Source organism: Cyprinodon variegatus, unplaced genomic scaffold (assembly GCF_000732505.1).
Source record: "Cyprinodon variegatus isolate N-32 unplaced genomic scaffold, C_variegatus-1.0 Scaffold16, whole genome shotgun sequence".
Lineage (NCBI taxonomy): Eukaryota > Metazoa > Chordata > Actinopteri > Cyprinodontiformes > Cyprinodontidae > Cyprinodon > Cyprinodon variegatus.
Genome location: NW_015150469.1, coordinates 2,560,487 through 2,574,750, shown reverse-complemented (window position 1 = coordinate 2,574,750; position 14,264 = coordinate 2,560,487). Strand labels below are relative to the sequence as shown.

The window sequence follows — 14,264 nt, the reverse complement described above, 5'->3', positions numbered from 1 at the left end:
TCAAACACAGACTGGAACCTCTTCTTCAGACTGGATTTAAGTTTATGTTGACAAACTGAGAACAGAACTTAAAGAAGAGAGAACAACATTAGCACTGAAATTATTCCTATTGGTAAATCATCTGTTCTTCCTGCTCTTCTGACTGCAATAAATTAATGATTGATCCATCAGGTTAAATCTTTATAGAAATCCTCTTACTGCTCTGCAGACGATCAGCCAGCTCCTCCTGCTTCATCCTCGTCAGGAAGTTCAGTGTGATCTTCACCAAAGCCTCTCTGATGCTCCTCCTCTGCTCTTCATCCTCACCTTCCGACACCTTCTCATCCTCCGACTGACTCTCCAAGCCTTCTGTATCATCTTGATTCAGAACCTTCTGGATCTTCTTCAGCTCGTTCTTCACAAAACTAACAATGTTTTCCTCCAGCAGCTGAACAGAACAATAAATGAAGGACACATCAGACTGAGATCATGGAGCCAAAGATCGATGTTGAGCAGAGTGACAGTCCTCTGGTCGACAAAGTGCAGCATGGAGATGACTGTGAACAGAACCCATGGAGAAGTAGTTGTAGTTCATGTACAGACCATAAATATGGAGTCCAGCTGGGTTTGATGCTGCTGGGCAGGTGGACCACTGGGAACCTCTGAGTTCTGCTGGATCACTCTGTGGAGGAACCAGGAAGCATTAACTCACATTCTGTAGAACAAAAACAGACAAAGACCAAGGTCCTTGTGGTGTCCTGATCCAAAAGCTATATGTCTTTTCACTTCTCTCAGTGACAACTTTCTATAGCAAAGAAGCTCCTACCTGATTAGAGTTTGTAAAGCTCAGCATTATACAGAGGTGAAAATTGTGTTAAATATCATCCATTATATATCATAGGTTTAACATTTCATAAAATAATTGAATTAATAATGTCAAAATAGAGCAAATATGATTAAAAAACTGTGAAATCAATAACAGCCATTCAGTGATTTTCTTTTTTCTTTAAAATATTTATCTGTTTTAATGACTGACAGGAAGCTGGTGTAACCAGGATAATTTGTTTCCATTTTTGTTGAATTCAGTTTTATTTTTTTTATTTTATTTAAAGATTTATTTAAAATAACATCCTTTTTTCCTTAATTTCTTTAAATTAGATAATTCTGCTCTCAAATGGTTGTATGGTCACAGGACCAGCTGCATGTCATCTTTCTAAATTGACAGCTGCAGCTTATAAGGCTGATGAGTGGCAGCCCAGGTAGCAGACGCTGTCTAACGCTGATGCAGCTTCATCATTGTGGGTTAAAACCTTCCTCAGATCACAGGTTTCACAAGTGGGAACTGGCCAGGTTTCCATTTCAGAATTTTATTCCAGGATCCCGTTCTAGGATCTCATTCCAGAATCCGTCTCCAGGACTCTGAATGTCTGTTGGATTAGACTGGCGAACTAGGCCCATATAACGCACCAAAGGAAATAGCACTTTTTACGTCCCAACCAGGACTGGTTGGATTCCTTGGATAAAGGAACACACCTTGGACTTCATGAACTGTCATGACTGATTTGTCTGTAAATATTGTAAATATTAATACATATCACTAATTTTACACCATTCTGTTGTCTCTGTGTGTTTATACAAAGTTACCACTTCCTCCAGAAGTTGAACTTAAGAATTCTTTCTGATTTAATTTGTTTATTTTTTTCAATCATGCTAAAATTCATATAAGTAATATAGGTTACACTGGACACATAGTTGTTATACCTTAACTGATCAGTTCATGAAAATATCGATGAAGGCAAGTTCATCAGACAGATCAAATTTCAGAGGAAGGTTAAAGGTTTACATCTTGAGATGAATTTGTTTGTTTCATTATAAACATGGCCCAACATCTGCAGAAAGATAACAGGAGGATTCATGGACAGAGAAAATGTTTGACTTCAGTAAGAAAAAGGCTGCAGCAAGACATTTCTTTGTCCTAGATTAAAAACTGTTTTCATATATATAAAAGAAAATCCCAGCTTAAATTTAATATCTTAGATTAAATTTTTGAAGAACAATAAATTTTAGGTATTTCTACGGGTGAATTTTGTTTTTACTATATTCACCACCAGTAAAACTGTTCCTCAATATTTAAATATTTCTTTTTGTTCAAAGTGTCACACTTAAGTCTTTAAATACAATCAGATAAAAAGGGTAGTTCTTTAATTTAAAGGTTTGATTCGACATATGAATTAAAACTGATTAAGAAAACTATCAGAAGCCCAAATCAGGGACAAAACAAGCCTCTAAAGTCTGAACAGGGAACAACTTATTCTGTCATTATTTCTGTAAAATGTTTCATCTAAATTCTGGCTTCAGCAGAATCAGCCTGACCCCTGCTGGACCAACAGGTGAACTGCAGACACTTAGAAACACCTCCAACAATGTTTACCCTGAACTCACTGGAGACTGAATTAGTGGAAAAACATCCAGAAGAAACAAACAGTTTCATTAAAAGAATAAAAAATTCGGAATCAGAAAATTTCAAAATGAGTCATTTCAGTTTCAAACAGTTAAAACATTTAGACAGAGCTCACCTCTTTGCAGCTGAACGTTGGTCTGATTTAAAATCAATACCAAAACCCTTTGACCGGTCACTCTTTAAGGAAACACAGCTTGGTTCTGGTTCTGGTTGGAGGTTCTGTTGGATCCTGAAGGAAAAAGCCTGAATTCAGTCTTAGTCTAATAATGTATTTAAAGTTAAACAGTGAAGCCCAGAACTCTAAAGTGTCCCACAGTGGCTCTAGTTTGAAGTGGATCCAAATATTCCTGGTTTCACTGTAAACCAAATATTAATGATGGATTAATAATTAGCTCTGATGATAATTAATAAGGGATGATGTTTGGGTTTGTTAGCGGGAACTGACCAATAATCAGAAAGTGTGGATGTAGAACAGTGTTTGATGTGTTCTGATCTTCTATCCTGATAAACTTTCTTCCTTTGGATCAGAGTCAGAACTGCTGATAGAGAAACAAGTTAACTTATCTCATAATTGATTGTTTAACTTGTTTTAGTCTTAAACTAATAATCAAACCCCTTTAGAGCAGCAGCTTTATCCTCAGCTGATCATTTCTGAGCTTCTGTTAAGCTTTTTACGGTAATACAGGCCATGGTGGTGCATTCAAGGACCTTTCATTAATGTAGTAATCCAAACTAACTTTCCTATCAATGATTCAACTTGTTATTATCATCAAACTTCCTCCCAGCAGCAGGTCAATGATCTTGTATTTCTGATGACATGTAGCGGCTGCTGAAGGAGACTGTGGAGCAGTTTGCTAATAATCAGACTGATGATCATTTTGAATGAACACAGATGAACTTTAGAAGCTGATTTCACTGATGTTTGCAGATAACAGTGAGAGATCATGTTTTCCATCAGATTTAGTTTGGATGATTTAGTTTCCATCTAATAGTTGAATCAGCATCATGACTTGCCCAGATGTGCAACACCTGAAGCTCTGCAGAAGCACCAACTCTGGTTCTCTAATGTGACACAAGGTGATCCAGAAAGATTGAACTGGATGGAAGAACAACTGATTTTAGCTCCAATATCATCTAACAAGATCATTTCATATCATCACAAAAAAACAATCCTTTGATTATTTCCATTATTTAGCCTCCATCACTCACTGCTTCTCATGTGAACACAGACATGTGAGAAAGAGTTGTGTTCACATTAATATGTTGGAAGGAATCTAAACTAATCAGTGGAACATTTAGAAACAGCTCACCTGTTTGATGATGAAGGTTGGTCTGATTTAAAATTAATTAAGCCATCCTCTGACCTGTTGCTCTTTAAAGACACACAGCTTGATTCTGGTCCAGGTTCTGGTTCTGGTTGTTTCCTGTGAATAAAGATGGTTTGGTGATGTTCATGCTGAGCTCTGACACGGAGAAGAGTCCTGGACAGTTAGAGATGGTGATCTGACCTCTGAGCTTTGCTCTGGTCCTCATGTTCTCCACACAGAGTGGTTTTAGAGGGAGGGACTCTGTCCTCTCTGTCCTCACACTGATCCATGCTGCTCACTTCACATCAGCTCACACACCTGCAGCTGCAGCCAAGAACACAGGATGAAGCTACATTAACATTCACTGATTCCCACCTGTAGTATACAGTAGCTGTTTACCATCTATTACAAAAATAAAGATGTGATACTCAAGAATATCTAACATTAAAAATAAAACAAAGGACTGATGAAATTTGTCAGAAATTGAACCATTTTTAAATGAATCAAATCATTATAATTTGAAAGTAAAGTAAATGAATTTCAGACTCCAACATGATGTTAAAATATTGTTCAGTCAGAGTTCTTCCTGCATTATGGGCGTGCTACGGTGGTGCAGTGTTAGGGCCAACGACCGATGTACGGAGGCCTTAGTCCTTGATGTGGCCTCGAATCCGGCCTGTGGACCTTTGCCACATGTCTCTCCCCCTCTCTCCTAACCCCTTTCCTGTCAGCCCACTGTACAAAAAAACTGAGCTACTAGTGTCATTAAAAATACATCAGAAACTTTGAACATCTGGACCTGATAAATTTCTACACCATCAAACTAATCAGATGGATTATGTGCTCTATTAAAGCCTCAGACAAGGAATTTAATTCAAGGAAACATATTTTAAAGAAATTGATATTTAATAATATTGATGCTCTTATTATGAAAAGCTTCATAGGAAGCAGCTGCTCTGCTTCCTGTTCATATTAAAGGAGAAAATTAAAGTTTGATCTAAAGACCTGAAAAAGAAGCAATTTTTTAAGTGAAGAACAAACATCATCTGCTCCTCATGTTGACTGTTTTAGAAAATAATCTAGTAATCCTGGAGATTTTCCTTTATTTACAGTACAATTAAAACTTTGGTCTGGAATAAAAGCAGAATGTTTTCTAAAAAAAAAAACACAGAAAGCTGAAACAGACTGTCAAACAATGAAACTTCAACTTTTACTATGAAACAAAGTTAAAAAGTTAAACGTACAGCGTCTTTAGGCAAAGCAGAGAACAGACGAAGGTCTGAAGAAAACAGACTGAGAAGGAGGCAGAAAAGGAGAACCAGTAGAACCAGTTTCAGAGGTGTCAAGTAACGAAGTACAGATACTTTGTTACTGTACTTAAGTACACTTTTTAGGTATCTATACTTTACTCCATTACTTACTTTTCCTTCTACTTCTGACTTCAACTCATTACATTTTCACACAAGTATCTGTACTTTCTATTCCTTACATTTTTAAAACAAATGTTACTCGTTACTCTTGGCTTCGGTTTAATGTTTATAAATATTTTTTTCATGTCATGTGCGCCATCCAATGCAGATCATTGGCGCCATCCACATCTAGTGAAAACTAGTGTCATTGGATGATAAAAAGGAGATGAAATATCCTGCACATGCCACTGCAGGGCGTAGATGGCACAGCAAGGACTGCATGTGGTGCCAAAGGGAAGAACTTGCCATTCATAGATCTTTGGCTCCTCTGTTCTCTTAATGTCCTGCCAAATGAAGCGACAGGTTTGTCAGCTGGCAGAAGGCAAATCTGGTGGAACATACTTTTAATGTCCCCACTCACTGCAACTGGGTATTGACGAAACCGTATGAGGACTCCTAACAGAGATAGGCCTAGGGCAGGTCCAGGAAGAAGAAGGTCGTTGAGAGACTTTCCTCCATACTGAAAGGAACAGTTGAACACAATCCTGTCTTTATTGTTTTGTCACACCATGTGGTGTGGTAAAAACCAGGATTCTGGAGTTGATGTTGCTGCCTCTGGTGGTACCACTGCTACGTAGCCCATCTTCTCTAGTTTATGGATCTCTTGACAGTAGACCTCTGCACGCTGTGGGTCTTTGGCGAGTCTTCTCTCTGTACTACGAAGACTTGCAACACTGCTTCCCTGGGAGCTTGAAGAATGGTGGAGTTGGCTCGGCGAAGCAGTGGTGTAGCATATCTTTGTACCCCTTCGACATTTACCCTGACAGTGGATTTCTGAAGCAGGTTTAAGGCTTGCTGATCTTGCTTCGATCGGGTAACCTGCTTCTCACTTGTGTACAGCAGTGTGTCAATCTGCCAGGGGCATTCAACATTCTTGAAGAGTTCACAGGAACGCGATACTGTTGCTGTAAGCAGGCACCGCTGGTTGGATCCAGGAACTTGGTCAAAGTTGGTGCGACCTTGAAGTGACCAGCACAGTTTGGTGTGGACTGTGATAGGCCCCCCAAGGGGTCCCAATTGCACCGGCTCTATCGGTGTCAGGAGATGAGCCATGTCAGATCCAATTAGTAACAAGGGTTGAGCGTGATAAACAGGAGGCAAAGGTAGGTGCTGGAGGTGCTTATATCTCCTTTGGAGGGTTCTCACTGGATATGAATGTTCTGAGAGACTAAGACTCTCAGCAGTGAATGCATCACTTATGTAATTTTTACCTTTAACATCACCTTGGGAGATCTGTTTGGTCTGTCCAGTCGGAGCCGTCACCATGAAGACACTCTTCTGAGATTGCTGGACTGCATCATGTAATACTGTGAGATTTTGATCTTTGCAGGTATTCCACGGTCGCTTTAGGGTGCAAAACTGGTTTATGAGATTCTCCACACTTCCAACATCGATGTCCATCCTGTATCCACCTCACAACCTGGTTGGTGTTCAATTTCTTGAACTCTGTGCAGGCATTTAAGAAATGTTCTTTACTGTCACAGTGAGGACAATATGGTTTGGGCTTGGATGAGGGCTTTGGTTGTGAAGACTTTAGTCCTTTGGGGCTTTGGTCTTCATTGGCAGTGAGGAGGAATGCTGTTGACATCTCCTTTGATCAGTTGAAGGGACATTGGTCCTTCTTCAGTGGCTTGGGAGCTTCATAGTTATAAATCGAAGCTGCTCGACCTGCTATGCGTTTAGCTTGGGATTTGATCTGTAACGAGGAACTCAGATCAGGTAAGGCGTAAGTTTGGTCAGTACCTGTCCTAAGAATACCTTGGTTCAGACAGTGTTCCACAAACCCATCACGGTAGCTGGGAGGCATCTTGCTCAGCAGTCGGTTGACATGAGATACACATCGCAGCTCATAGCCGTTCTGACCCTCCAGGGTCCTAAGCATGCCTACTAGTGATTGGATAGATAGGGCAAAGGCATCAAATGCTTCAGAGTCACCAAACTTGAGTCCTGGAGCATTTAGGATGGCACCCAGTTCACTTCGGATGAGCTGACGCGGTTAAACATACTTATCTTGTAAAGCCTGCATAGCTGCTGTATATGGCCTTGGATCATACATGAAGGCTTTAGCCAGCTGGAGCGCGCTCTGCAGCTTCAAATGTCCAAGAAGCACTTGATATTTGTACTGCTCGTTCAGGTGAACATGGCTGTTCAGAGGATTGTCGAGCACTATCTTAAGTAAAGCAAAGTCGCTTTCTTTGCCGCTCTCAAAGAAAGGAATCATAGGTTTGGGTATACCATAGGAAGGAAAAAAGAGTTGAGAAACATCAGCTGCCTGTGGTTGTTGTTGACTGGATTGAGGCAAGGCTGAAGGGTAGGACGCTGTTTGGACAGGATATGTTATGGTTGACTGAGTCGGCTGATGCTGCGCTGGATAAACTGAGTATGGAGCAGAGACTAGGTTGTAGTCCACTGCCTCTAAACCAGGAAGCATAGATGAAGAAGCTGACTGTAACGGTGGATGAAGAGGTGAGGGTGGACATTGCCCTGGAGGCGGGGCCACACTCACTGGAGGTGGAGCTGCAGGATGCAGAGCTGGGACAGTGAGAGGCAGAGCTGCACTCACCAGTGGTGGAGCTGCAGGGTGCAGGGCTGGAACAGTGAGAGGTGTAGCTACACTCACCGGGGCTACAATGGGCTGAGCTCCATGGACCATGGGAGGCGTAGACACAATCACTGGTGGCAAAGCTAAGGCTGTGGTAGGTAGGGCTGCATGAAGTACTTGAGGCGGAGCTACAATTACTGAGAGTGGAGCTGCAGCTGTAGGAGGCGGAGCAGGACGTTGCTTTGCTGCAGGTGGAGCAATAGCCATGGGAAGAGGAGCTGGAGTTGGCTGAGGCACAGGGTTACTTATGTTGTGCTGATCTGGTGGATGTGGGGAGGATCCAGTGTCACCAGAATCCTGGGATCTCACTTTGAGGAAAGAAGTAACCATTTTAGCTATCTCCAGCTCATTACATTTCTTCTTTAGCTGGCGTCGTTTCTCCATCTGTCTTGCCAGCAATTCTTGTGCTCTGATGGCTTCCTCTTGTAGCTGTTGGGCTTCTCTGGCTTGAGTTTGAAGCCTCTGACGCTCGTTATCAACTTGTTGATCCTCCTCTATTGTCTGCTGTAATTCCTCAAGCTCCATTTCCTTCACTCGTTCTTCAAGTTGAGCTGTGTCTAACTCTGATAAGATGTGAGAGGAGAATCTGCTGGTGGTTGAGCGAGATGAGCGAGATGAGCATCTAGACCTGGGGTTGGAGCTCCTCCGAGACATGCCTGTTTTCCGGCTATGTGAACTCTGGATGGAGGTAGCCGGGTGTGTGGTGTGAGTTTGTCACTCTGAAGGGAGAGTTGCAACCACATAGTCACTCAGGTAAGCTGGTGGATATCACTCTCTCTGCGAAGCACGTTGGGGTGCTGGCTCAGTTTGGGCATCTGCAGGATCCATACTTTGATATAACTCTAACTCGGCTCGAAGGACCATAAAAAGGAGATGAGGCGTTCTCCAGGAGCGTATCGGGAGATGGAGATGGAGACCAACAAGACCTCCCTCATCCTTGGCCCTATCTCAGAGAATTTTTAGAAACAGTCGAAAAATTTAGCTTTCAATTTGTATAGCGACATCTGGCTGTTTTTTTTAAATGTTACTTTATAGTTTTAAACATTAAGTAGATTTTGGAGCACATACTTTTTCACTTTTACTTGAGTAAAGAGGTCAAGTTGACTTCAACTTTTACCAGAGTGTGTTAAATTGCAGTATCTATACTTCTACTTAAGTAACAAATGTGTGTACTTTTGACACCACTGACGAGTTTAACTGCAGTCAGAACTTCACCTGAGATGGAGAATGGGCAGGTAGGAGGAGTTAAGGGGAGGGACAGTAACCATGACAACACAACATGAGCTTTCATTTTTGACTCACAGGGATGGTTCTGACTTTTATGGATAATATTTGTGGTTACATTTTAGATTTCCTTCTGCTATTTTCTCTCTTAGTTGATGTTCAGTAATTTCCATCAGTTTTTATTTTTACTTTTATGGTTCTATTTGTTTTTATTATTAGATCCCCTAAAAACCTAAATATAAGGAATTAGGATTCCTAGTCTTTTGCTGAATATAATGATTACTTCTATGAAACTGGATCACTGAATATGATCTATATTGATATGAAACTATATTGATAAACACATGATGTAACAAATGCAATAAAGCAGGAAAACAGAGAATAGAATCTGTCCATCTGGAGCCCAGTTAGGTTATAGAAAAACCCTGATAGAGACATGGATGAAGACAGGAGGCTGGAAAACACTGCAGATGATGGATCAGATTCTGGGAAGCAGGACATTCTCCATCTATTCCCCCTTTAGGAGGTTTTTAATTTACATGTTGATTATGGTTCAAGTTCTATTTTCATTTTAATGCTATTTGCAGCTTTAATGCTGTAAATATCAGAGCTCTAAAAATAATCAGCTGCTCATCGAGGACTGAGGTTCAGTTCAGTTTATATCACCCTGTCTGAAATTATAATTTAGAACAAAACTAGACTGAGTCAGTTTATTTTATTGCTTCTCTACCAACACAGTGAGAAAATTATGAAATTTGACTCATTATCTGTTCGTAGAAATGAAAAAATATGGTTTTAAAAGTTATTTTATTGCATTTAAAGAAAATAATAATTTCATTCTTTTACTTAAGTCCACTGTAGAGCCTGTACTTTTTATATTTTCTTTACTAAAGTTGTTCAATCAGTAGTTTTAACAGCTCTGAATGCTGATCAAGCTCTGCACTGGAGGCAGCATAATGCTGCCATTGTTGATCAAGCTCTGCACTGGAGGCAGCATGATGCTGCAACTTCCCTCTTATCAGAGACGTTCCCTGAGCTGGTTGGATGTCCTGATGCCTCTATTCTGCAGCTGAACTTCTCAGATTAAACTTCAGTCTGACTTAGTTTCCATCTAACAGAGGTTGATGATGTTTAATCATGATTATAGCAGCTAGTAACAGATGATTCTCCTTGGATCTGCTGCTCTAGGATCATTACTGAAACTTACAGGAAGACCTTTGGGACAGCTGGAGGATGGAGACTCTGCTCAGTTCTCCTCTGTGTTCATAACTATAACTAATGGTCTCTGCAGACATGAAGTCAATCTGAGAGGAAAACAGAGACTCTCAGTAAACATATGGTTCAGTCCCAGTGTTCCCAGTTAGCTGCTCTCTGATCTGTCCTGTAGAGCAGGAGGCTGATTCTATTCTCAGTAAATCTGACAGTTTATATTCAATCTTCTATAGAGATGAGATAAACAGGAGACACTGTGGATGCAGAGCAGGACTGAAATGGAAAGAGAGAAGGAGGAAGTTCAACCATCTCCTCCATCAATCATACTGGTGAACATGAGATCTCTGGCAAACAAAATGGTTGAACTTGAAGAGCTGATAAAGACTCAGCCACAGTATCAGGAATGCAGCCAGTGAGCATTTAGTGCTGAAAATACATGTTATAAAATGCTGCAGTGAAGAACCCAAATGCAGAAGGTGGAAGGAGGGAGGCAGGAAAGAGGACAATAGAAACTACAGAAGTTGGGAAGAAGATGAAAAATAGAAAAACATGGAAACAGGATTTAATGGAGTTAGGATCTGACTGAGAACTCATAGAACGATCTAAGCTGGAGAACCATGAAACTAAAATGACAGGTGAGTTATTGAGGAAACGGGAGACAGCTGGGTGACAGCAGGGAGCTGAGACATTGAGCGAAGGTACTGGATAAATCCTGGAACACAGAAAATAATCACTAACAACACATGGAAAACAGGAGCAGATCTAATGCAGCCCAGGAACACAGAGACTCCTGATAGTACAGATGGTGACATTACCATGATGAAGATGAAACAGGAAGGAGGGAACCAAGAAAAGGGAACAAAGCAGGAACAATCTAGAAATGTAATCTAGACAGGGGGGTCTTCCTGTTATCCTGCCACTATCAGCCAGGTGATCATCACATCCTGACCTTTACTGCAGTCTGATACTGTTTTTAGAGAAACATTCAGTGACGACATGAGGAGGAACAGGGTCTGCAGGTTCTGGTCAGACGAGGCAGAACAAGTTTATCTATACGTCACATTTCAGTAGAAGGATGATTCAAAGGGCTGTTTAAAGTAAGAAAATACACAGGGAAAAACACATTGTGTGAAACTTACAAGAGAATAATAAAAGGATTGAGGAAATATGAAAGGAGACTAAAACTAATAATGTTTAGATGGTTCAATCAAAGGCCGCTCTAAATCTAAAGATTTAAAGCAACTGAGGGTTTCAGCTCTTTTCCAGTTTTCTGGGAGTTTTTCCAAGATTAGTGGAGAATAAGAACTAAAGGCTGATTCTCCATGTTTGGTTCTGCTTGTGCAGAGTAGATTAGATCCAGTAGACCTGAGAGGTCTGGCTGTTGATCACCTGCCATCCAGTCTGTAATATAGTTAGGAGCTCAGCCATTCAGTGATTTCTAGACTAAGGCCCCGTCCACACGAAGTCAAAACGAACACGAAACGCTGATATTTTCCAAAACGTTTGCCGTAAAGGCGGAGACGTAAAATAAATGTGATCGTCCACACGAATGCATGAAAACGCTGCAAAATGTATGCCAGGCCTGTAAGTGGCGCTGTGGTGCCAAAGCAAAANGCTGAAACTGAATTCTCTCTTGCAAACTCTGACCAATCTGTAATGGGTATTCACATTTTGAGTCAGGGGAAATTAGTGACACAGATAATGACTGAGGTGGGGAACTGAAGCTAGATTTCACCATAATTCGCCTCAGATATTTGATTTCACTTCATATAAAACTATCCTTTTTGAATGACATTATTTGACCTGCAATGTCAGTGCGATATATCTGCTGGTTGCACTGCTCAGCTGACCTGTTGGTCAAATAAAACTATTGCAACAAGGATGATGTAAACATCTGAAACAAATAATGGTGCATAATTAGTACTTTGACTATTCTGGACACTTTAAATGGGAAAATTAGGAGAAAAACCTGTTGTTAAAGATCCCTCATAATAATTGGCCCATAATGATGAGAAGGTTACAGTCCCTAGAGCTTGAGTGTCAATTTAAAATTCCTAAGGGCCGGTAACCTGTAACTTTTAGATGTGTCACTGATCCAACAAATCTGAATCAAATGGCTTAATTACCTCCTCAGCATGCGGTTAAGCTCTGCTGATAATCTTATTATTTGATTCAGGTGTGCTGAAGCGGTGACACTGACTCTCGAGAAAAAGCCTGAGGTGTCAAACTCCAGTCCTCTAGGGCCAGTATCCTGCACAGTCATCAACATATTTATCTCTTTCTCACAGGGTTTATATGCAGGGTGGTAAAACGTAGTAAAAGGTGGTAAATTGAATGAACTAGAAAAAAAGGCCATTGAAAGGTAGCATCAGGTAACAAACAGAACTTGACTTGGTAGTCATTTTTTTGTCACTCCTTCAATTGATTCTGACTTTTCCATTGATGCTGAGTTTATGGTTTCAAGTTCTTTTAGTCCTTAAAAAAATAATAACCATATGCTATATATGATTTCAATAAACTGATTGCCTTAAAACTATTAAAGTTTTTTAAGTAAGACTACGAAGTTGAACAGAAAAATCCAATGAATTAAAATGAAATACATTTAATATTTTTGTTAAGATATCATTTTAATGTACAGTTTTATTCTGTAAGTTGAATTTAAATCCAGGACGGCTCCATTAAAGAGTCCTCTTGAAGCTTTAATGTAAAAAATTTAAATCTAGGTCAATTTTTTTCAAAAATAAGTGGATTTATCAGGTAAGTGAGATACTGTGCCAATGAGATAAAACAATTTACATTTAAAATAAGTAGAAAAAACTGTTGTCTCTTAAGTCAAGTGCATAATATCTAATAATCATACTTTAAGGGTGAAAATGCTCATTATTTCACTGGGATTGCTAGATTGATCACGTTCTCAGTTAAACTGGACTTTGTTCACTCTCTTCCCAGTGGTTGCTATTGGATACCATGTAATAGTTTTGATCAGCTGCCTTATTTAAATACAGAAAGAGTTTCATGTAGTGCTGAGCATCAGCCATTTATTGTTGAATGTGTACGTGTTAAGTACCAAACATAAGGGGGAGCCTTGTACATAAAATTTAAAGTATAGCTTGGTTTTGTGTGTGAATGTTTTTTTTATATAAATTAGAATTTGTTTTTTTTTTGTTTTTTTTTTCTTGCTTTACTCCATTTTTGGCTGTGTGGCATACATTCACTTTTAGTATGGATCCTAAGCAATGAGACCACAGGCCCTTCATGTCTTGTGAACAAGCTCTCCTGTCAGTAACCTAAAGTGAAATCTAAAACTCATGATGCTTTATTTTCTCTTTTTTTTTCCTGTCTTAGCACTTCTTCATTAACAATTTGTTTTAAAATGCTTCCTTTTCTCTCCCAAATAGAAAACCCAAAGGTCTCTCTAACATCAAGCCCAGCCTTTGAAACATGGTACCCTAAAGAATTGATTAACTTCAAATGCAATGTCGATGTGCCCTCTAGTTGGACATATGAGTGGTATCAGAATGGGAGTAAAATTCATGAATCCACCATTAATAATTATAAAGCAGCCCCACTGACTCATTCCAGCAATGGCCAATACCAATGCAAAGTCAAGAGAAGAGGAGGCCAACTCTACACAAGTAATGATGTATCAGTAAAAGTTGCTGGTAAGCTCCCATGTATGCTCAATCTGTCGCAATGTCTTTATGCATTATAATAAAAGAATATTCTTTGAAATAGCTGTGATTACATGAGTTTGTGTAGCCTTTAATCTGCAAACATCTTCTGAATGCACCCTTTCAGAACCACCTACCCCGATTATAAAGCTGGAGACCTCCTGGACTGATGTGTTTAAAACGGAAAAGTTGAGATTCAGCTGTACAGGGCCAGACTCCATATGGACACTCACCTGGTACAAAGACCAAAAGAAACTAGAAACAGAGGGATCAGCTCTCAATATTGATTCTGTCACAAAAGATGACAAAGGGGTATATACATGCAAAGCTGAAATTAAA

At 39.9% G+C, this 14,264-nt stretch overlaps 1 protein-coding gene and 2 long non-coding RNA genes across 3 annotated transcripts in view; 1 reads left to right on the top strand and 2 right to left on the bottom strand.

The window, feature by feature from the left end:
- Positions 1 to 324: 324 nt before the first annotated feature.
- Positions 325 to 3,792, bottom strand: LOC107091627. The gene is made up of 3 exons (XR_001481535.1): positions 3,751 to 3,792; positions 583 to 661; positions 325 to 427 (listed from the first exon to the last, which is right to left on the bottom strand). It is a non-coding gene; the product is annotated as an uncharacterized LOC107091627 (long non-coding RNA).
- Positions 3,793 to 3,797: 5 nt separating this feature from the next.
- Positions 3,798 to 5,081, bottom strand: LOC107091623. The gene is made up of 3 exons (XR_001481534.1): positions 4,992 to 5,081; positions 3,949 to 4,071; positions 3,798 to 3,864 (listed from the first exon to the last, which is right to left on the bottom strand). It is a non-coding gene; the product is annotated as an uncharacterized LOC107091623 (long non-coding RNA).
- Positions 5,082 to 13,657: 8,576 nt separating this feature from the next.
- The window catches only part of LOC107092092 (basement membrane-specific heparan sulfate proteoglycan core protein-like), a 10,373-nt gene continuing 9,766 nt past the window's right edge, over positions 13,658 to 14,264 (top strand). The window contains exons 1-2 of the mRNA XM_015386383.1: positions 13,658 to 13,916; positions 14,053 to 14,245. The gene's annotated coding sequence lies outside the window, so the exon portion shown is untranslated. The remainder of the gene's footprint in view (positions 13,917 to 14,052; positions 14,246 to 14,264) is intronic.